Source organism: Stigmatopora argus, chromosome 15 (genome assembly GCF_051989625.1).
Source record: "Stigmatopora argus isolate UIUO_Sarg chromosome 15, RoL_Sarg_1.0, whole genome shotgun sequence".
NCBI classification, from domain to species: Eukaryota; Metazoa; Chordata; class Actinopteri; order Syngnathiformes; family Syngnathidae; genus Stigmatopora; species Stigmatopora argus.
The window spans coordinates 13,821,223-13,844,219 of record NC_135401.1 but is presented as its reverse complement, the minus strand read 5'-3'; the positions used below and the strand labels follow the sequence as shown (position 1 = coordinate 13,844,219).

Here is a 22,997-nt window from a genome sequence, read left to right as displayed (position 1 = left end):
GAAAAACATTCATTCTTTCATTCATTTTCAGAACTGCTTTATCCTCACTAGGGTCAAACTTAAAGCACAAGCGGTAATTGAGGACAACAGTGTTTTTTATTTTTGGTTTTTTTCTAATGTAAAATTTAAACAAAAATCTAACTATGCTTACCATTTTTTACACGATCACACGATCACTTCTAACCCACCCAGTCCCAATGGATTGGACGTCTATTGGCCTCAATGTCAGCCAAGGTGTTAATTTATGAAAAAAACATTAAAGCTGTTAGAGTAGTAGAAAGGCTGTAGATGCTGTGTTTACTTAGTGCCAGCTTTGATATAGCAAAGTTACTGTGTTGTATTTGTATAGTAGTTCATTTTCAGAGCAATTCTTCGTCTATCACGAGGCTTTAAAGCATATTTGGACAATTCTTAAGTCAACAATGTCTCTAAACATTTCATCTCAATCATAACAGTTGTCGATTTATTTGATCATCAATAAGTTGTTGATTGTTCGATTCATCTAGGCAGCTCATTGTAATTAAACAAGAGGATTTTTAATGTATTCAATTCCTGTTTTATTTTCCTAATTTTTGGACACTTACTTGCCTTTTTTTCTTGAGGATGTCATAGCACGATGCAATGACACGCGTTTGTCACTCGCACGTGCAAATTGCCAGGCACTCTGGATCTTTATCAACCAGACGCTCTTGAACGACTTCCCTTCAATACGACGCCATCCATCTAATAGAGCCGGCGAGCTATTACCTGCGCCGCCACGCTATCGATCCTCTCCCGTGCTATAAAACACACCGGGACCAAAAAAAGATGTACACGTTTATAACAGAAGCTTTGAAGATTTTTTTTTCCGCATTTGCAAAACTTAGTTGAGGCAATAAAACAATCAGACAGGTGTAAGGAACAAAATAGTTAAAGAAATAACAGAAGGTGACCTACAGATCGGATATGATTAGGTTTGCTGTGGTATGCTTCAGGTCGGTTGGTTAGAGGTCAGTTTCTCGTGGCATGTTTGATTCACCTCTCAATGAGTCATCACCTTATCGTGGTAAACTGGTCTGAGGTGATGGACCAGACAAAGACTCAGAAGACTTACTATGTCGAAAAAAAATTATTGAACATTATTTTCCCTCTCCTGGACGCGGGTAACTAGGGCCCCACTCTGGAGCCAGGCCTGGAGGTGGGGCACAATGGCGAGCACCTGTGGCCGGGCTTGCACCCATGGTGCCCGACCAGCCATAGCCCGAAGAGGCTACGTGGGTTCCCCTTGCCATGGGCTCTCCGCCTGTAGGAAGGGCCAAAGAGGTCGGGTGCAACAACATGTGGGCGGCACCCAAAGGAGGAATCCTTAGCGGTCCGATCCCCATCTGCAGAACCTGGCTCTTGGGATGTGGAATGTCACCTCTCTGGTTGGGAAAGAGCCTGAGCTAGTGCGTGAGGTTGAGAAGTTCCAGCTTGATGTAGTCGGGCTCACCTTTGCGTTCAAGGCGCCAAACAAGTGCGGGTATACTTTTTGTTAGTGATCGACCGATATGAGTTTTTCCAATACCTATTTTTAGTAGTATCTATTGTTGGACTTCTGCACTCGCCATAGATTAACAATAATGAACACCATGTTCAGGCATAAGGGTGTCCAAATGTGTCACCCTAGGGCGCAGTTCAACGATCAACTTTGTGGTCATGTCATCGGTTTTGCAGCGACATGTCTTGGACTCTCGGTTAAAGAGACGGGCGGAGCTGTCAGCCGATCACCACCTGGTGGTGAGTTGGAACTGATGGTGGGGTAGATTCTGTTCCAGCCTGGCAGACGCAAACATTTTGTGAGGATCTGCTGGGAACACCTGGCGGAGTCCCCCACCAGAAGGAGTTCCAACTCCCACCTCCGACAGAGCTTTTCTCATGTCTGGGGACAGGTGGGGGGCATTGAGTCCTAGTGGACTATATTTCGCACCTATTGCCGACTGGAGCTGCAGTCGGTGCAGGAAATCATAGAAATCCTTGGTGCCCGCGGGCCTCCGGAGCCAGCTGATGGGTAGCGGCTCTCCAAGAGGCACACGGCTCTGGTGGTCTCTGAAGGAGTGAGGGCATGGAGAACTTCTGGACAGCTTGAAGGAGTTTTTTGTGAAGCATCTAACTTGTCAGGAGGGGAAAGCGGTGCACCATCAACACGCTGTGTTGTGGGGATGGGGTGCTACTGATCTCGACTCGGGATGTTGAGAATCAGTGGGCCATATACTTTGAAGAACTCCGACACGCCTTCCCATGAGAAAGCAGAGCCTGGGGACTTGAGGCGGATTCTCCTTCCTGGGATTGGCTGGTCACCAAGTCAGGGTGTCCCCCAAAGTCAGCTGGCATAGGCTCCAGCACCCCCCGCGACCCTTGTGAGGATAAAGTGGTTCAGAAATCGAATGAATGAATGAATTAGATGTATGCCACTAAAAAAGAACAATATTGTCATTTATCATGGTAGTTTCTGGGGAAAATATATCCTTGTTCAAAAACTTCTCAAACTGTTCTCATGACAGGAATAGTTATATGGATTAGTCGTAATATGACTCATTTGTTGTAGAAAGGGTTGGCCAATTGAATAGCGTGTCGGCAGGATAGTTCTGGTATCGAGGGTTCAATCCCAGGTACGGACCTTCCTGTGTGGAGTTCGGGTGGTCTGATGGGCTTGCATGGGTTTTCTCCGGGTGCTGTGATTTACTCCCACATTCCAACAACATGTATGCTAGACTAGTTGAACACTCTAAATTGCCCCTAGGTAAGAGTCTGTGGGTGAATTGTTATCCGTCCTGCAATTGGCTGGGCACCAATTCATGGTGTCCCCTGCCTGATGCCCATAGTTGGCTCCAGCAAAATACCCACCCTCCAACTATTGTAAGGATAAGCAATATGTAAAACCAATGAATGTTGTAAAAAGATTTGTTATATTCGTTGATGTACAGTTCCGTTTATTTCTGTTTGTAATTCAAGGCCATTGATTTTAAATCTATACATTTGTTGATTGATTCTGTGAATGAATATTTTTGGATTCATTTACAAACAGCCGCAGAAACCAACTAGATCTTGCAGATGGGATTCTAAAATTAAACATAATGTATTCATTATTGCTATATTGTTCTTAAATGGGTGAGTTCTGGTTCAGGAGGACTGTTTTGCAGGATTTTATGATCTTTTCTCTGTGTGTTTCTGGTGGAGTTCAACAAGCGCTCACGTTGAGTATAAATTATGGAGCATAGTTATTGTCTTTGAACAGGCTCAAGTCTCTTGTGGGAATAGCTACACTACCCCAGAAATAAAAGGAAATGAGACTGTTCCATATTACACCAAGTTTGTCGTGGAAAATATCTTTCGAAGGGAAACTGAATTCCCAGTGGTAAAAAAGGAAGTAACAATTCCATCAATGCACTAAACATGGATGAAGACAAGCAATGTGAATACTTGCATCTGAAATCTTGTCGTCCCAAAGAAAACAAAGAAGGAAACTAGCACTTCAATACAAAAAACTGAGAAACAGACCTTAACTATTTCAATCTCAATGACAGCCATGGGCTTCAAATCCATTTGAAATGAGATGGATGTTATTATCAGGTGTCAATGCCATTGATAATGATAGACGTCCACTTATATATTTTTTTAATATATTCAGATTTTTCAATGCAAAACAAAAAGGGGTAAACACCATTATTTATTTATTTTATTTTAATTAAGAGATAAACAATAAATATTTTCTTTTATTCTACATTTTGTATTTTTGTGGTTCTTTACTTTTTCTGGCCTCACAAACCGAAGTGATGAAGTCATTTGTTTTCCCCAGTGGCGGGCCGTCAGGGCCTTCAAGGCCTTCTCTGCTGACCTACGAAATACCTGAGTCATATATTATATTTTGTCCATCAATTCTTATTAAATAATTCCAAATTGTCTGTCAGCTTCCTTTCGTTGCTTTTCCCCCTGGTTGCACTGCTTCCAGATGTGTGTTTTCATATTGAAGCATTTAACCAATCACATTTCAGCCATTATTTGTTGCCAGGGTCAGAAATCTGCCTCAAGGCCTTCACAATCAGTTCTGCAGGCTCTGCTGCATTAAACAAGCGTCGATAGGACTGTTGCTTTAACCAATCAGATTTCGAGTTGGCAACACCACAATGCCTTCTCGCAGGCGTAGGGATACGTCATCGCTTTCACCAACTATGATTGGCTAGTGATTAGCCAGGGCTACCAAACTGTATCTGGAGCGAGATGCACCAGCAAATATATTGTTGTGTTGATTTAAAGCAATTTTCAAGACGGACTATGCCAGAAATGGGCAGGCTCGACTTTTAGCATTAGCTTCGATGGCGATAGAAAAGAACGAAGAAAGAAAGGACGATGGATATTGTGTACAGTTAAAAAGGATTTTTGGTGAGTAAAATATGGCTATGTATTCCTAAATAATATTTCAATTGTGGACCCGGTTCTGATAACCGAAAAGCTCCAGTGTTTGTATTTAAGCTCCAGTGTTTGTATTTAATTACTAAATGCTGCTAGGAAGTGGATTTTACCCTTTTTTAGTGCAATTTTTGCCATTTCGCCATTGACGTCCATCGCTGTCTTTTCCCGGGGAAATTATACTCCGGGCCCGGTTCTGATGTCTAAAAAGCTCGAGTATTTGTATTTAATCAATAAATGCTGTTTTCGGCTGGATTTTACCCCATTTTAGTGTAATTTTTGCCGTTTTGCCATTGACGTCCATCGCTGTCTTTTCCCGGGGAAATCACCCCCCTGGCCCGGTTGTAATGTCTGAAAAGTTCCAGTATTTGTATTTGTTGGAATTATTTTATATAAGTTATCCTGATTCTGGTATGACTGTCGAAATGTTAGTTAATAGAATGAGAGTGTCTTGACCCCCTGGGGAGTTTTCACCTTATTCAACAAAGAGGAACTACCCAGGGGGGCCGACGCCTGTCTGTTTGTCTGTTTTGTGAGGGTTGCAAGGTATCAGGAGGGTGACTGTAAAGATGTTATCTTGAAGGGGCATATGGTCATGATCAAAGAACCTTTGGTAACTGGGAGAGAACTATCTCTCCCTTGATCAGCTTGAAACTTCCTGTAACTTGGACACTCCCAAAACACAATAAGAGAATAGGCGAGGGGAGATTTTCTTCAGAGTGTTTCGAAGGGCTGAGACGCGGACGGTCCTGAGAACCTCTCATTTTTTAAATAAAGTTAACTCAAATTCTCTGTGATTTCCTTCTTTTCAGGTTGGTGAAACAAATGTTTGGTGTTTGAACCTAAAATTTAATTGGTCCTTCGAGCCGGATTCCAAGATACCGGACGATCCCAGCGGGTGAGCAAGATCCAGAAAAGTCTGTGGCCACAGCATAAAGATCCTTTTTCAAGGACTGTTTCTTCCTTACGGGCTGGGGTCCAAAGGTTGAAGGGATACCGAGGACGCAGAGAATCGTGAGTAAATTTTATTTAAAAAAGGAATGAATGAGAAAAAAGGAATGAATGAAGGCGTAACAGACCCCTTTAGTTGGAAAGACTAATTAAACTCTGTAAAATTAAATCCGTAGGCGTAACAGACACCCTTAGTTGAGAAAGACTAATTAAACTCTGTAAAGGATAGCGGAGTCCTGATTAAAGAAATGAAAACCCTGAGAATCCTAGAGCCCTATCAGGTAAAAAATTCAAACAACAAAACTTCCACATGCGTACAGAGGTCAAATTCAAACAACAAACTTTCGCAGGCGGACAGACACCCTTAGTTTTAGCACACTAATTAAATTCTGTAAAGGAAAGCGAAATCCAGGATGTATTGAATAGGAAAAATCTGTGACGGATAGTGGAGTTCTGGGTGTATTGAATGAAAAGTGAAAAAAAGGATAGAGTCCTGGTTAAAGAGAAAAGAACCGAACTAAAAAGGAGTGAAAGTGTAAAAGTGAGAACGATATTGTTATACAGTGACTGAAAGAGCTCGATATAAAGAAAAAAAAAATAGAATAAAACTATAAACGCATGCAAGTAATCTTCATATGAATAGATAAATAAGATATAAGTACGCTGTGACGCGTTCATAAATCTCGATTGTAGCGCAATATAAGACTAGAAACGACTAAGAAATATACTTAGGCGGATAAATAAGATAAGATTTATAGAGATAACTATATTAGGCCTGTTAAAAAACAGTGGTCCCTATTCAGCCCTCCTCGTGCGAGGCTCCACACGCGAGCGGGGAGCACGACGACGAGGGGGGGGAAAGGGGGCCTGCTGGTCGTGCGGCAAAGAGGGCCACATAGCCAGGGAATGCGGGGGCAACCCTCCCCGCGCACAGCGACGACATGATAGCGCACGACTAAAACAGGAGGTAGCAAAACAAATGGTTAACAAAAGTAAGGGGATAGATAGATAAAAAAGGTGGTGAAACCCCCCTTCACAGATGCGGACCCCCCTCAAGATAAGCACACTCTTTGCAAACAAAAGGAGAGGGGGGGGGGGACTCGCCCATACAGTTTACTGCTCCCTTCACACCAAAGACAAAGGGCAGGAAAGACTACCACAAGAGAGACAGAGATAGTTGATAGTGTTATGATATATTAGTGAAAAAATTATGGGTCTTTTATTAAACACTAAAATTTATATTAGGAAATGCCTAGTGAAAGGTTATTTTCCCTAAATTATAATTGAGGTAATAGTGAGCACAGAAAATGGCTCTTATTTTAAATAAAACTGCCTTCTTAGAGCGGATAGGAATTCAGCCAGAGCTTTAACTATTGGGTTTTAGAAATATGAGAGTGATTTGCGATTTAGACTTAAGTATTAAGAATCATCCAAATTATTAATGATATCAAACATGAAAACAATGCAGAAATGGCATTTATCCAAATTATTAGGTAAATTTAGATAAATTGTTTGTCTTTTTGTGTTTCTAATTGGCCGACCATCAAGATATAATCAATCAGATATCAAGGTGGAAAATGATTTAGAAATTTGAAATCAAATTTTTGATGAAAATTATGGAAAATTGTTTAGTCAAATGAAATTTTAATGGTAAAAGCAGCAGTACTCCAAACGTGAAATTTGAAGTGGAGAAACAAATCTGCTATGCAAAATTTAGGAGCACTGAAAAGACAGTGCTTGATACCAAATTCCAAAGTACTATTGATTTATTGTGATAATGGCATCCAAATTGTGTTAACAGAATAATTGACTGAATTGACAAAAGTTTCCATATTTCGTTCCGAAAAAAAAAAAAAAAAAAAAAATGGAAATCCAATTTAGTGGAATGTACCAAACGCCATTATTAACTACACGATTGGAATTGGAGGATGAGGTTAATCATATGTCTGCATAAAAGAAAAAACTTTAAAGAAACGCATTAATTTTGGGGTTGGCAGAGGGAGATTGCATTTCTCAACAGGAAACATGATGAGCAACCCGGGATGAGAGTGCAAATGTTCCTGACCAAACCAGCAGACATGAAAATAGCGGATCCATTTTGTGCTCTGTAAGAAGGTTCTCTCAGTTGAAACGTATGATGAGACAGGTAAGATAAACTTTTTGACGTAATCAGACAAAATGGCAAGCACTCCAATATGGATTGGAAAGATTATTGCTCGGGGAGCAATGCTGTAAGCCATGAGGAACTTTTTATATTGGTTTTATTGTCTCCATATAAAAAAGCGTTTCAATTGAGACTACACCTTCTTACAGATAGTTAAAGTAAACAATTGAGACTAGATCTTCTTACAGATTTTTAAAGTAAACAATTAGAGAGAAAAGAGAAACTACAATGGATAGAAATGTAACTAGATTTTAATTTTATGCCTGACTATTGAGAAATATTGATTAAGAAAGTTTTATAGGAGATGATTGGCAAACTCCGAAGACAATGGAATGTTACATTTGATAATAAGACTACTAGTTTGGGATATTTTGAATTAAAAAAAACTGAGTTAATATGCAACGCAATACACATTGTTAGATGAATTGGGACTTGATTAGTATGCATTTTAAAAGTAATGGGCTTTAATTGCTCTAAAGGATACAATTATGCTAGAAATATTGACCCTGACAAACAAGGGGTGATTACATTTTACTGGGTTCAATTCTATTTAGAATTATAAATGTGTGCATTTTGTTTCTGAATATTAATTGATGTGAATCTAAACTGTTACAGAGAACGGGAAAGCTGTTTTCCTGAGGAGAAAGCAGCCTGGTTTGCTTTTTGTATTTTTCCTATTCTTAGTATGATTAGTTAATTTGTGTAATTGTAGGAAAGAGGAAAAAACAAATATGGGTTTTGATCTTAACAAGGAAACAGTGTTCAAAATAGAATATCAGCTAGCATGTTTAATTTTGACTGATAAGGTATTTTAAATTTTCACAAACATAATGATGAATGTTAAGCACGTGTTGAAGACAACGACAGAACACAGCAGCTAAAGCAGCAGCGCAAACACTTACTGCACAGCATACACAACAAAACTGAGCCAATCTCAAGAACAGTCAGCAGACGAACTGTACAAAGCTAAAGGCCTACCGTACCTACCAAAAATGCATTCCAAAATTGAGCCATAAATGTCTCAACAGGGGGGAGGTATGGTAAAGAGGTAAAAATACCTATTTTAAAATTTTTGTAGGAACTGTTTAATTTGTTATTTTATTGATCTGTAAAGAACATGGGATCTCCAGAATCATTTGGAGTGACAATGGAGCTAATTTTTCAAACAGCATAGTGCAAAACATGGCAAAACAACTGGTAGAACTAGCTTGAGATTAACAACTTTTTGAGATAGTTATTGGAAGACCATTTCAACTTCCTTTATGGGAAGATGAAGGAGAGAAACTATCCAAAGAACATGTAAGGTGCCGTGATTTTTTGTCTATCTTGCAGGAGGTGGTGTAGCCAGGTGACTGGATCCTGATCCGAGTCATAAAAATGAAGTCCTGGTTCTCTCCACGATGGGAAGACCCATTCGTGGCCCAACTCACCAACCTCCACAGCAGCAAAGATCGCTGAAAAGTCAAAGTCGATTCAGGTCAAGAGTTCGAGACAGGTGACTCTGAGTGGACTAAGTCGGACGGTGTCAAAACCCTTGTCCGTGAAGAAACTCATCTGACGTCTACTCACCAGCCACGAGCACCCCTCACTTAACCCTGACCTCCCATAGACTTTGCACCTCTATACAGAAGCCACAGTGAAAGCTGTTGCCATCCACATCACAGTGACTGGACTGTCAGTGACAGCCTGGGCGTATCTGAACGCCCCGCCCACAGAGCCTCGAGTTGGAAAACAAGTGCAGGAAACGTCCTGCCTCAACGCTGGAATGGCAGAGCCAAGCGGTCCGCTCTTGGATGGGGCCCCAATCTACATCAACAACATCGGGGTTTCCCGAGGTGTACCGGATGAGTATAAACTCGCTAACCAAATGGCAGCTGGTTTTGAATCATTCCTGTGTTGGTGGTGTACTATTAACAAAAATGTGGACAGAATCAACTACATCCATTACAATGTGCAACGACTGGAGAACAGGACGGAGGAAGGGTTTGCAGCCATCCATGAACAGTTGTCGGCTACCTCTTTGATGGCTTTCCAGAACAGAATTGCTGTTGACATGCTCCTGGCAAAGGAAGGTGGCGTGTGCTCCATCTTTGGCGACCAATGCTGCACGTTCATCCCTAACAACACAGCAGCTGACGGGAGTTTAACCAAGGCCCTGGAGGGTCTTCGATCCCTCAACAGCAAGATGAAAGAACATTCTGGAGTCGACACCTCAATGTGGGGCGAATTTGGTAGCATGTTTGGCGAGTACAAACAGTTGATTGTATCAGTTTTAATGTCAATCGCTGTTATGCTGCCATTCTCACAACTTGTGGATGTTGTTGCATTCCCTGTATTCGTGCATTATGTCAAAGATTAATAACAAATGCCATAGAACCAGTCAAATCCGAAATGTATGCCTTATTGACATCTGGAGGCGAACTACGGGATGACGACGACGCCGACGCATCTGGGGATGAGGAGGAAATGCAGTTCATGGGACTGCCTGACATGTTCCCAGATGCTAAACACTATGCCTTGTTGACTTTTGAGTGTAATGTTTTTCTGTTATTTTTGTGATCCTGTAATGTGAAAATCTGAAAAGAAGAGGTTATGGGTGATGATATTTTATAGCAGAATCCGGATAAACAGGAGGGTTATGTTGGAATTATTTTATATAAGTTATCCTGATTCTGGTATGACTGTCGAAATGTTAGTTAATAGAATGAGAGTGTCTTGACCCCCTGGGGAGTTTTCACCTTATTCAACAAAGAGGAACTACCCAGGGGGGCCGACGCCTGTCTGTTTGTCTGTTTTGTGAGGGTTGCAAGGTATCAGGAGGGTGACTGTAAAGATGTTATCTTGAAGGGGCATATGGTCATGATCAAAGAACCTTTGGTAACTGGGAGAGAACTATCTCTCCCTTGATCAGCTTGAAACTTCCTGTAACTTGGACACTCCCAAAACACAATAAGAGAATAGGCGAGGGGAGATTTTCTTCAGAGTGTTTCGAAGGGCTGAGACGCGGACGGTCCTGAGAACCTCTCATTTTTTAAATAAAGTTAACTCAAATTCTCTGTGATTTCCTTCTTTTCAGGTTGGTGAAACAAATGTTTGGTGTTTGAACCTAACAGTATTTAATCAATAAATGCTGCTAGGAAGTGGATTTCACCCCATGTTAGTGCAATTTTGCCGTTTCGCATATGGACGTATATATGGACGTATCGTCTTCAGGAAGATGGCTATCGATGCAGGTGTTGTTGACAAGTGGCTCATAGACAGCGCCGCCACATCCGACTGGAATGTAGGCTGCTCGCCGGATGCCCGCGGGCTGGCTTGCCTAAAGGGCCGTGGCATTGAGACCACTCATAGGGCCAGACAGGTGACCAGCGATGACTTCATGAACTTCATGAACAAAAAAAACAACCTAACACAATAAAAATATTCATCTAATTTGGCACAGTGTCCTATGTTCATATCTTCCATCTTTATAACCACCCTGGCGATTGCCTGGCGATCGATTTAGGTTTACCCAAAGTCAGCTGAGATAAGTGCTACACAAGATGGATAGCTGGCTAAATAAAGCATTACCATTCTACTTCCCCAACAGCTTTAGAGAACACGTAATCCCTTCCTCCATAACACATGACTCCATCTTTCAAGTGGAACTTCCAGCGATTCTTACTGCGGTACATTTTGTCATATTGGCAAACTATGACATTTTCCGAGTCAAACAGATCGGTGATGTCTTGTTCAAAAAAAACATTTGAATCCTGCTAGTGTCTTGGTTAGTGCTATGCTCGTAGAAATAAATAAATTCAATAAATAATCCAATCTACGGCACACGTAAAAGTGTAGTGTCATCCGACCCCGTACTTTGCCGGCCAAAATGATATGTAAATATGACTTTAAAACCGCATAGGAATGTCAACTTTTGACAGTACTTGGTTTGCAATAAAGTGCGGTCAGATGCAGGTGAAGTCCGTTAAAAAGGAAGTTCGGCGGGGATTGGCACACGTGGTTTCCCGGGGAAATGATACTCCGGGCCAGTATTTGTATTTAACCAATAAATGCTGTTTTCGGCGGGATTTTAAGCCATTTTTGGGCAATGTTTGCCAGTATGCCATTAACGTTCATTGCTGTCTTTTCCCGGGAAAATCACCCCCCTGGCCCGGTTGTAATGTCTGAAAAGCTCCAGTATTTCTATTTAATCATTAAATGCTGCTAGGAAATGGATTTTACCCCATTTTTGTGCATTGATTTATTGATTATTTTTATGTGTCGCAGCTGTAGCTGCAGAAGAGGTTTTATAGCCATAAAATTGTTTTTGAGGGTTGGATTGATTCATTGAAGGCGCTACGAGAAAATGCACGGAGCGCCACTGGTTTTCCCAAAAGTCTTAATTTGCATCAAGATACAAAGTAGGCCGCCTGCATGCACACGTGTCATGGTATTAAGAGTGTTTGACGCAGTTGTTTGCCATCGTCTGCGAATGAAAGCAAACCAGAGGCAGCGGCATCCAGAGGATTGACGGACTTTGGAAGGAAATCACACAAGGGGGATGCGGAGGACGTCCTAATGTTTATATATGCTAGTGTTCATACAAGCTACTGACTGATCACTATACTGAACTAATACATGTCCTCAGTCTTTCATAGAGAAGTACTAAAAAATATATTTCAAATTTATTAATTAATTCATCCCTGATTCACGTGTTTTCGAGCCTCGTGCGTGTGCAAAATATTAATTTAAAGTTGTTAAGTTGTGTGTTTAGGTGCTTGTGTACGCATGTTTACTCAGCTGCCAAAGGTTTGCCCCCTTCCGCCTCACCTATGCACTCGCAATTTCAGCCCCTTAGAAAATGTCTTTTAATTCTCTTTCATTTTAATGGCTTAGTGAGTGATTTTCTTATGTTTTTTTCTTTTCTTTTAACATTTTAACATTTGCATTCATATTTCATACAAAATTGGTATACTTTTATTATTTCTAAAGTGTGTAGGGGGTAGTATTAAAGATTGTGGAAGCAATTATGCTAATTCCATGTAAAATATGGTTCTACTTACGAAAATTCCAAGTTGCGGCGCCAATACTGGAATGAATTATTTTTTTTAAGTAGAGGTACCACTGTATAATAAAAATATAGAGGACTATTCACTAATGGAAGGCTCAGAAAGAGGATTTGGACATTTTTTAGGTCAAGAATGTCTCCCAAAAACTCATCAACTATCGAATTAGTGCATTAATTAGTTAATTGGCTGTAGTGGCCCTTCTTGACTAGGGCAGCCCTCTACCGGAGTAGATTACTCCACTCTCGCCACGAGTTGTGTCACCACAGTAGATGAATCCACTAGGACACGGCTGCACTACAGGGTATCTGGAGCGGTCTAATTAGGTTCCAGTCGATATATCCTGCAGGCGACAGACTCGGTCCTAAGAGGTAGGGAGAAGAAAGATGAAGAGCTTGAGCGAGTAGCTCTGCCTCTTTTCTTCTCTTTGCTCTAGGAAGTGTCTAATTGCCTCCAGCAAACACACATAAAGAGGCATGAAGACAGAAAAGGTTAGGGAGGAAGATTTTTTTTCCCCGCTGAGATGCAGTTGTTTTCATCAAGTGGTCGTCACTCCCAGGAGTTCCTGAATGCAAAAAAGGGACACCGATGGAACTCAATGATTTGGTCCTGAGGGTGAATCGGGGAAAACTCACCCACTCGCCAGAAAGGGGGCGCCATATGTTCTGCACTACTAGCACGACAGTACTTCATCAACAAGTAATTTTATACCAATGTTACATTACTAACGTACTTAAAATAACACTGTGTAAGATTTGCAGTTCAATTATTTATTAGATGACCGTAATATTAAATAGGCATCAAAGAAACATATTTTTGGGGAAATACTAATGCGGTTCTCAATAGTTAAGATGAGATTTTCCCATGTTCAAAGAAGTTTGACATCCCCAAAGAGTTATTGTTTTGATTGTGTTTTCAACTGTGTTTAAAACTGAATAAAGTCTCAGTTTGACGATCTCGCCGCTCATATGCACATTTGAAAAGCTCTCAATGCTTGTCATGAGTTTGTTCCATTACTCTTTCAAGATGAAAAGTCTATTCAAACAAAATGCGACTCCGTAGACCGATATCCCAAAGATAAACAAAGGAACAAAAATGAGAGAAACAGAGGGGAAGCAACAAGAGAATTTTGAAAGTAAAGAAATGAATTCCTTCATTCATTTATTCATCTTCCATACCGTCCATCCTCGAAAGGGTTGCGGGGGTTGCTGGAGCCTAACCCAGCCGTCTTTGGGCGAAAGGCAGACTACCTAATTGCTTGATCACCTCTGTTTCCACACAGCTCCTTCTATGACAAGAATGATAGCACCAGCTTGTTTTCATTCATTCATTCATTTTCCATACTGCGCATCCTCGAAAGGGTTGCGGGGTTGTTGGAGCCTAATCCAGGAACACAGGAAGCCAATGGAGTTGACGGAGGATAAGAGCGACATGGTAAGTGGTGGGGGTTTGTGTGATGAGGCGAACTGCTGAGTTTTGGAGGAGCTGCAGTTTTTGAAAGGGATTTCTTAGGGAGTGACTTTCAATAGTCAATCAAGGAGTTAACTACACTGCAGATAAGAGAGGCAGGAGTGGGTTTGTCAGTAAAGGGTCACAAGAAAAATTGCAAAAGATCTGATCTGGTGGTAGTGCCATTAAAATGGGAGTAGAAGGAAAGTGTGCAATTGAGGATGAAATAATAAAGGATAGTCTGAAATGAAAAATATAAAAGGGAAAAATGAATTTTGAGTTTTAAAGGAGAAACTTCATACTGCTTACTGGAAATTAAATGCCGCCCTGTTATTAACTCATTTGCATACCGCTTATCCTCTCAAGGGTCCCGATGGCGGCTGCCACCCTAAGACGGGCACTAGGTAGGGGACACCCTGAATTGTTGGCCAGCCGATCGCAGGTCGGTTCCACAGGAGTTGCAGCTGGAACTAATTGATCTCCAATGGGACATGGTGTTAACGGACAAGTTCAACTCCCTGAAAATTTTATGCTTCATTAAGTGCAGCCAAATTTCCAAACATCCAGAAGATGGCAAGTATTATGGTGTTATTTTGGCTCTAAATATGTGTGTGAACAGACTTTTAGTGTGATGAACACCAACAAAGTACCCCACAGATCCCAAATAAGTGATGAACACATCAGAGCTGTTCAGAAAAAAGCCACAACAGGATTACCACCAGACTTTGATCCACTGGCTAAAATGGGTGATCAACAACACTGTTCTCATTAAACGGTCTGTTAATACTTTAATGCTTTTTTCTGTTTATGTTTCATATGTACTGTTAACGAATGTAATCTTTTATATGAATCGTACCTGCCCTGGTACATTTTGAATAAACTGAAACCACCATGACCAGAGTTGTCCTTGTGCATGTTTTGGGGCCCTCTGCCCACGACCATAACAAATACAAACCACGTGTAGCATCCTTAGTGCACCTTCCAATATTTTTCTGCACTTGTGAAGTAAAAATTCAATTCAGCAGAATTGCTGCAGTATATAATTTAGGCTGTCTTTGTCTTATCTCGTTCCCCTTTGCCCCAAGGGGGCGCCACGTTCCGGCCTTCAACGTGTGCGGAGCCCACGCCGCTCGTTAAGCGCCGCTTGCCTGGCGGGAGTGTGTTTGCGTTACCAAACAGTCTAATAGTTTGTTTTGCTCACTCATTAATTTCCGTCCCATTTACATCCATTTGATCGGCCCCTTGACTCCTTCCCAAGCTTGTTTTCCCGACTCGAGGAAATGCCCCCTGTGGGGCATAATTTCACATCTAGCTCATTTGTATTCATTGAAATGATCCTTCATTTTCACTTCTAGGATTTCTTCTTTTAAACTTTATAACATTGCCAGTCACTTTGAACTAGAATACCTTTTTAGTCACTACTAGATGAGGGTTTTTAGCTTCTTAATGTCCCATAGAGACTAAAAGTTCTTAGACATATCCTAGATTCTTCTTGGAATATCTTGAAGAACTTGGAAGGTTTTCTTGTAGAGTCTTCAATAAAGGGAGTCCTTGAGTTACGACCGAGTTCCGTTCCTACGCTGGCGGCATAACCCATATTTCCGCGTATTCCGTCGGATTTCACTGTTAAAGTAGAAATTTACATCAAAATACAAAGTATAAAAAAGGAGAATACATTAAATAAAATCACAGTGGGAGACCTGTGTTAAAATCCAGGTCGGTCCACCTGTGTGGAGTTTGCATGTTCTCCCTGCGTGGGTTTCCTCCGGGTACTCCGGTTTCCTCCCACATTCCAAAAACATGCATGGTAGGCTGATTGGGCACTCTAAATTGCCCCTAGGTAAGGATGTGAGTGCGAATGGTTGTTCGTCTCCTTGTGCCCTGCAATTGGCTGGCCACCGATTCAGGGTGTCCCCCGCCTTTGGCCCGGAGTCAGCTGGGATGGGCTCCAGCACCCCACGCGACCCTAATGAGGATAAAGCGGCTCAGAAAATGAGATTATATATATATATATATATATATATAAGACGCTATAATACTAACATAAATATCATTATTGCTGTTAGGTGGATGGTTTTCAATTATTATTTGCAACCAAAAGTACAGAACATGACTAGTGTAGCCAACGTCAACTGTTGCCAACTCATCTACCCCTTCCTCTCTCATGCCAGTCAGACACACAGTGCGTTTCAGAACACACAACTTGCAATACGCCAAGATTACAACATGAAGCATATATGGTGCGACAGTTTCACATTGATCTGAACGCAGCATATGTTTGCCGATGCGTTTCGGTATTGCTCTCTTTTCTTAATTCTATTTTTGTTGTTTAGCTTTGTTACCATGGTAACTGCTATTCTTTTAGCTGAATCTCAGCTTTCTTCATCGTGGCCATAATGGGAAAGATGTTACAGAGATGCCAAGTTCCGTCGACCCCATTTCAGGAGTACCCTTGTCCCATTTTCAGAGTATTTCCAGAGTGGATGTGATTCACGCAAAATCTATACAAAATGTAAATAAATAAAAAATAAGCGTAGGACAATTTAAACTAAACTGTTATTATCATGTTTTTACATTAATTGAAATATTGTGTTTTTGCAAACTATTGAAAAAGTACAGCATAAAGAAAATAAGTTTATCTTTGCAGTAATTCCACCATGTGTCACGCTGTAGTCTTGCAAATGTTGGTCCTTTTGGAGACGGGATCAACCTGGGCTAGTTCGTCGAATAAGAAGCAATAAAGTTCTGCTAGTGTCTGGATTTCTTAAGAGTTTCATCCCGAATCGATTGCTACGCTGAAGTCGCACAAGACGAATCATTCGTCACAACTTGTAACTCAGATGATTCACAATGCACTCATGTTAAAGAATTCAACCAGTTTACAGTGCAGTTGAATCAAGATAGCGGAAGACGTAGCAATGGTGTGAATTTCGAGGCATTTAAATTAGAAATTTGGTACTTTTCCGAAACGGTTACTTCAAAAAATATTTAAGTGAAAATTTTTAGGGATTTTGCGTTGCATTTCTGGGGAAACTCCTGAAATTCCAGAGTAGTTGATGTTGATGCTGGGCGAAAAAGCACTATGCACTAGCTAAGCTTGGCACTGGGAACTAAATTACGGACTGCGTATGGTAGTTGCGAAGTCAAAACGTTGTGGGTTGAGGCCACTGCTAACCTGAGAACTCCCTGTATTTCATTAACACACTAGAACACGGAAACCTTGCAGTCCAAATGGATTGGATGTCTACCGCTGCCAATGGACCCCAGAATTCTTTCTTACGAAAATGTTTACACCTGAAATTTCTTCTATTTTTGGGTAATTAAAAGTGTAGTGGCTTGTGCTTTGGGCTACTGCAATACTACAATTAATAGTCCCTAAAGGACATTGATAAAGTCCAAACTTCATTCATTAATTCATTCATTTTCAACACTGCTTATATTTATAATTCAAAAAGAGCTAAATCTCGATTCTATAAGATTTTTTTTCTTGCCGTGTTTGAATCTCCTGAATATTTTGCGCTAAAACTAAGCTACTGCTCTTTACAAGAGATGGATTACTCAGATGCCATACTATAAAGAGCAGCAGAAGTGTTAATAAACTCAAAATTTGAATAGAAAAATGATGTACATCACTATAGATAAGAATAGTAATTTATGAGAGTAATGTTGGATTTTAGAAGCCCATTATTTGTAATTCTCCAAGAAACCAATTGTAATTTTACATGAAATTAGTGTTTTGAACCATCCTCAAAAAAGCCCTGACCAAATGTATTTTGGTCCAGACCAAAAAAGTCAATAGTATAAAATAGCCACACAAGTACAATCTGGGGCGGTCAAAGGCCAGGAGGAAAGACAAACAAGAATCTCTTTGCAAGGCCACTGTGGCTTCTTTTATCACAACAGCAGCAGAGACCTGACAGAATATGATGCTAATCAAGACTCGGTGCTTGTCCCACACGCACTCTAAAGCTGCACTCGTCAGCTTATTGTGTTCGAGTCTGTTTGGCTTTTCCTCGCTAATGACGACCCACTGAAGATGCTCCGTGTGTACATTTGCATATGTGATGTTCTTGCTCTACTTTTTCATCTTTCCAAGTCCGACAGCACACCATAGTATTTATATTCCGTGATGTTTATCAATATTTTGCATACTAGCTGCTGGGAGAGAGAATATACATTCCTTTTCAGCTAAATTCATCTGGCTTACCACCTGACACTGGTGTCAAAGTATGCACGCATACAACAAATATTGAGTCTTTTGAATTCGGCCGCATTATTTGACACCACTTTATAATGTGGACACTCTCATAAAGGCTTTATGAATCTTTTATAAGTTGGTTTATATTCATCGCTCTACTGCATAGAGAAGAAATACTGGCTCTATAAATTACTATGAGACTGAATTCTGAAGGTGGGAGTACACTAAGAAAAAATTCAGAACTTTGTGTAAAGAAGGTATTCTGGATTTGTAATTGACTAGCGTTTGGCTCCCTGAAGCACTGCTGAGCATGTACAGTGCCCATGGAAATATTGTATATTTCATTGTGAAGTCTGTTTTTAATGTGTGGAATTGTTCAATTAATAGCAATAATAACAATGAAAATATATAAACTACCATTTTTACTCTGACATCAATCCTCTTGTTGTTGCTGCATGTGAGTAATATTTTTTAAAGTGTATTTATTTTCAAATGCCTAAACCCCACTAACCAATGCAACCAATTACATATGCATGAAAACATGAAAACATTGAAATTAAATTTAGCAATACCTTGACATATGAGGGTCCCAACATACGAGAAATTTGAGATACAAGGAAAATTCAGAGCAAATTTTTGCCTTGAGATACAAGACAAATTTAAAATACGAGCATACCAGATCGTTCCCGATGCGGCCGTCCGGGTGGCCGAGTACGCAAGAGGCTGCTTATGAGAACAGCATCGCTCTGTCTTTATCGATATTTACAAGCATCGGGCCGTACAGGTTTCATTTTTTACTGGAGATAGCGTGACCAAGTTGATGATCTGCGAAAAAGCGGAATCAACATGGACTTGAAAGCAAATCAAGCATCTGAAAAAGATACCACCGAAACCATTCAAAACGAGTCGTGACTGGCTCAATAATTTTAAAAACCGAACCGGGATAAACTCGGTTCCGAAGCATGGAAGTTCCGACTCGAAAGCCGCAGCTGTTTGTATTATTCGGCGCGTCATTCTTCTTCTATGGTGAAATTTTGCTTCTTCTGTGCCGAGTGCCACCCCTTTCAGCATGAAAGAAGCGATGCACTGACTTCTGCCATTTTTCATCTCCTGTCTTTTGATTGCGAGTTTCAGCGTGAATTTTGACATTTTTATGAACTTTTTTTATACTTAATATAAGAAAAAAACATGATGTACTGAAGCCACGATGTCAGGAGCGGCCCGTTTGTCCCTCCTGGCTTGCCGTCAGGTCAGAGCAGCCGCAAACTATCTGTGATTACCTCCTGATGTGGGTATTTAAGCACCACGCAAATCGTAGTCATTGTCGGATCCTCCTACATGATACTGCGCAAATTCCTGCGTCAATTCCATAGCCATGCAGCCACGCTACCCTTCTCCTCGATACCACTTGTTCTCCTGTTTCCGGTTTGGTTTTGTTTCCGTTTCACAAGTCCTCGTTGTTTTGTAACATCCCTCCTAAGTTATTAAAGTTGTTGTTTTGAAGCTAATTGCCTCGTCCTCACCTGCTTCCCCGCGACTGGGTCCTAATCCTTTCCCGATCGCGCCACGACGACGCGGCGCGATCGTAACACACGAATGTTGAAGCTGCAAAGTGGTGAAGGATCACAGTACTATGCACAACTTGGCAGTGGAAACAAGCCCAAAAATTATATCACCCAACCCGCACAGGACCGCTCGGTGGAAATGCAGCTTAAATGTCCCTGACATGGAATTTTGTCTCCCAAGTGCAGTGTGGCCTTGAAGCAGAGTTACTGGCTGCAGACAGATAGGGACACCATTGTTTCTTCCAACGTTGTTGTAAATGTCCTCATTAGGATTCCACTGAAGATACTGACAAGCAGCCTTGTCACTGTAAAATGAACTCTGGTGGAAAACAGTGCAAAGCTTTAACTTGTTTTTAAACTTTGACAACAGTTGGGAAGGTTTATGAGGGGGACAAAAGAAGCAAACTTCCCAGGTGGCCATGTTTAATGATCACACCGAAGAGCAGAATCTCAAAAAGGAACCCGACGCATTGATCGAACCCCCGCAGCTCGCTTCTTTCATTGTTGGTGTACGGCACCCATGTCGTACGTACTGCCAAGTGGAGCCGAACAAAAAGATTTCCCATTACTGCAACGACCCTCGTGACACTTCTGGGGGGCAACGAGGCCCAGCACCCCCTAAAGTCACTTCCAATGCCATTAAGTAATACACCACTGCAATCACCCTCCTCCACAATTCTCTCGCCGGTCCCGATCGATTACAGAGAAGAGGCGCTGGAGTCGACAATGAAAAGTTTAAAAGTGCACTGCATACTCGATAGTCATGGTTTTTAGACCTCACAAGCTAATCTGCCTCTATATCGGTCACATTCTGCTCAAACCAAACCTTTGTCTTCCTCCAAAATATTGCTTTGGTGTTTCTGTGCTCCCCAACAACCAGGACATAATACAATTTCATTAAAAAGAGAATAAGAAAAGTAAAGCCTTTTGCAAGACATTCATTTAATTCATCAGTTGCCTTTGAGGGCTCTAGATTTTCAAATCCATTTTGACTGGCATGGGCGAATAAACAAATAGTCCCTTCAATGGCACTGAAGAATGACCATTCACAGTCACTCATCCCAGTTTACATGAATTGTACCTATATCAATACTATTCATAATATTAGATTAGGTTAAAATTTATTCATCCTGTACTCGAAAAATCGCTTAGTTGCAATAGCAAGAAGATGAAAACACAGACAGGAAAATACAATAAGATAGATAATAAATAAATAAGCAGCTGCGACACATAAAAAAATAATCAATAAATCAATGCACAAAAATTGGGTAAAATCCACTTCCTAGCAGCATTTCATGATTAAATACAAATACTGGAGCTTTTCAGACATTACGGCCGGGGGGGGGGGGGGGGGATTTTCCCGGGAAAAGACAGCAATGAAAGTCAATGGCGTACGGGTAAACATTGCCCGAAAATGTGGTAAAATCCAGCCGAAAACAGCATTTATTGATTAAATACAAATACTGGAGCTTTTTAGACATCAGAACCAGGCCCGGAGTATCATTTCCCCGGTAAAAAGACAGCGATGAACGTCAATACGTCCATACGTGAAACAGCAAAAAAAATGAAAACACCAACAGTCTTGTTTAATGCAGCACAGCCCGCAGAACTGATTGTGAAGGCTTTGAGGCAGATTTCTGATCCTGGCAACAAATAATGGCTGAAATGTGATTGGTTAAATGCTTCAATATGAAAACACATCTGGAAGCAGTGCAACCAGGGGGGAAAGCAATGAAAGGAAGCTAACAGACCATTTGGAATAATAAGTATTGATGTACAAAATATAATATATGATTCAGATATTTCTTAGGCCAGCAGAGAAGGCCTTGAAGGCCCTGACGGCCCGCCACTGATATATATATATATATATATACATATATATACATATGTATATATGTATATATATATGTATGTATATATATATATATATATATATATATATATATATATATATATATATATATATATATATATATATATATATATATATATATATATATATATACCCATTTTCTTTTCTTTTTTTCCTTTTTTTTTCTTTTAGAATTGCCCTGCAATTGACTGGCCAGAAATATAAGGTTGCCTTTGCCTTTCACTTGAAATGAAAAAAGTCACGTATTTCTTGTACAGTAATGAAAAATAAATGCAACGTGCTTTTCATATGACTGAAAAGGCTGGCTTCACGCTGTGAGTATGTCAATTTCAACGTGTATGTTGATTTGGCCGTTACATATATGGATTTTCTTGATCTTTTCTGAGCTTCGGGACGCTGGCAAGTTGGCTCCCATAGCACATTTTCACTGAAACTACGACAGCCGTTTCAATCTCACCCTCCTACTTGAAATGAGAAAGGTCGTGATAATAATAAAAAAAACTGCTGTTGTGCTTGGGACTTGTTTCTTTTGCCGTCATGTTGAATTCCCTGCCTCTGTGTTTAGTTGTTTTTCAATCCTTGTTGTGTCAAAATCTAATCTTACTCATTTTCATGGACAATAGCAGTTTTCAAGACCATCACTCACATTTTCTGTCAGCACAGTTCATTGTAAATGTGTGTGGAGGGTAGCATGTGCAGTACGTGAGGAAGTGAGCATCTCCAGGGGAGATCTTCAGAGAGGTTCTTCTTCCTCTTTTTCCTCCCTCATCCATACTTGAGCTGATGGCCACGCACCACTTGTCATGGCCACACTGCTTTTTGGGGGGAATCACAAGGGAGGCTCGCGTGTGTACGCCAAGAAGTATTTACTGCGTCGGCTGTCTCTCTTTTGGCTCTTCATACAGCACTCTTGTCAGACCAGGCGTGCCAGCGAGTTCTCCCACTTGTCGTCTCCAGAGTCTCCCTTCACTAATGGAAAACAACTCAGAGGCGGTAGGCGCCCATCATCGCACTGCCAAAAAGTTTTCTGTGGCCAGCCACCACTTGATTTGTTTCCTCTTTTAAAACATGCGTGAGACATCATCATTGGGTGTTTTATCACCCAAGAAACTCTTCAATTTTTAGACAGCGCTTTTTCTCACATCGCACAAATGAAAAAGAAACTTTCTTTGCCATTGACGAAGAAGAATGTTCAATTAATTGTTATTGGATTGGATAACTTTATATTTCATCTCTCTGCTGTGACTTTAAATGTGTTTGCCAATAGTAAATGTCTAAATCGTTTGAAATGAGAGAGTTGGCAGGAAAAGATCAAATCTTCGTT

At 40.8% G+C, this 22,997-nt stretch overlaps 1 long non-coding RNA gene across 1 annotated transcript; it reads left to right on the top strand.

Moving 5' to 3' along the window:
• Nucleotides 1-12,558: 12,558 nt before the first annotated feature.
• On the top strand, nucleotides 12,559-14,932 carry LOC144090164 (uncharacterized). Its single transcript, XR_013305294.1, has 2 exons — nucleotides 12,559-14,022; nucleotides 14,404-14,932. It is a non-coding gene; the product is annotated as an uncharacterized LOC144090164 (long non-coding RNA).
• Nucleotides 14,933-22,997: the final 8,065 nt, after the last annotated feature.